The sequence below is a fragment of the Mobula hypostoma genome, chromosome 15, assembly GCF_963921235.1.
Source record: "Mobula hypostoma chromosome 15, sMobHyp1.1, whole genome shotgun sequence".
NCBI classification, from domain to species: Eukaryota; Metazoa; Chordata; class Chondrichthyes; order Myliobatiformes; family Myliobatidae; genus Mobula; species Mobula hypostoma.
In genome coordinates, this window is record NC_086111.1 from 25,251,793 (window position 1) to 25,252,998 (window position 1,206).

The following is a 1,206-nucleotide window of genomic DNA, read 5'->3' on the forward strand; positions in this document are numbered from 1 at the left end:
AAATGACCCCATGGCCTGAGTCACCAGTGCGCAGGTTAGTGGCTACGGCTGTCAGCGTACCCATACCTGCTGCTTCATCGCTAGCCTGTCGCCACAGGGCTGAGGTTAGAAAGGATAGATGACAAGGGTGGTGTACGCAAAGTGAGGAAGAGTTGCACAGCACTGACCTCACTCACTCATCTGTATCCAGTGGCAAGACAGAGTCAAGACTCCTGGAGGTGGAGTCAGGTGCAATGGATGACCACGATGTCCTTATTGGCTTATCATGCTCTAGACACTCCACAGCACTTTGCTGGGTCCGCCTTTCTGCTCATTGAGCCAAACTAGTGGTTACCTCTGTGCATTCTTTCAGGTCCAGTTTTTGCTAGCCTGGGTAGGCAAGTCCAAACTCACTGGGGGTTGAAGACCCATCGGTCACCCTCACCTGGTTTAGCCTGCTCATTGAAATGGTTTTCCAGGGTGTGGCCACCGTTACTAGCAAACAGTGGCTTGGGGCCACAGGTGAGAGCTGTGTGTCCAGTAGGCATCAGTGGCAGACGAGCTACTCCCAAGGGAGCATGGCGTGTCTGCACCTCCCTGACACCCCAAACACCCTAAATGCAAATATCTAATCAGTCAATCGTGCCCAGCAACTCAATGCATAAGAGCATGCGGGCATGGTCTAGAGGTTCAGTTGTTTCTCAGACCAAACATCAGAATGGGGAAGAGGTGTGGATGGTTTGAATATCTCAGAAACTGCTGATCTACTGGGATATTCATGCACAACAGTCACTAGAATTTACAGAGAATGGTGCAAAAAAAAAAACAAAAAACAGATCCAGTGAGTGACAGTTCTGCGGATGAAAATGCCTCGTTGTTGACAGAGGTCAGGGGAGAATGGCCAGACTGGTTCAAGGTGACAGGAAGGTGACAGTAACTCAAATTGCCACAGTTGTGTGCAAAAGAGCATCTTTGCCCGCACAACACTTCGAACCTTGAAGTTGTTGGGCTACAGCAGGAGAAGACCACAAACATATCCTCAGTGGACACTCCATTAGGCACAGGAGGTATGTTACCATACCTTGGATGTGTTCTAGCTGAAATAAATACGCACTTACTCCTTCCCCCTGATTTCCAACAGTTGATTAGGGAGATGATCTATTAATGGTAAAATCTCACAATGAATGGAAATGTACTGCAATATATTTGTGTCTCTTTGTAACAGAC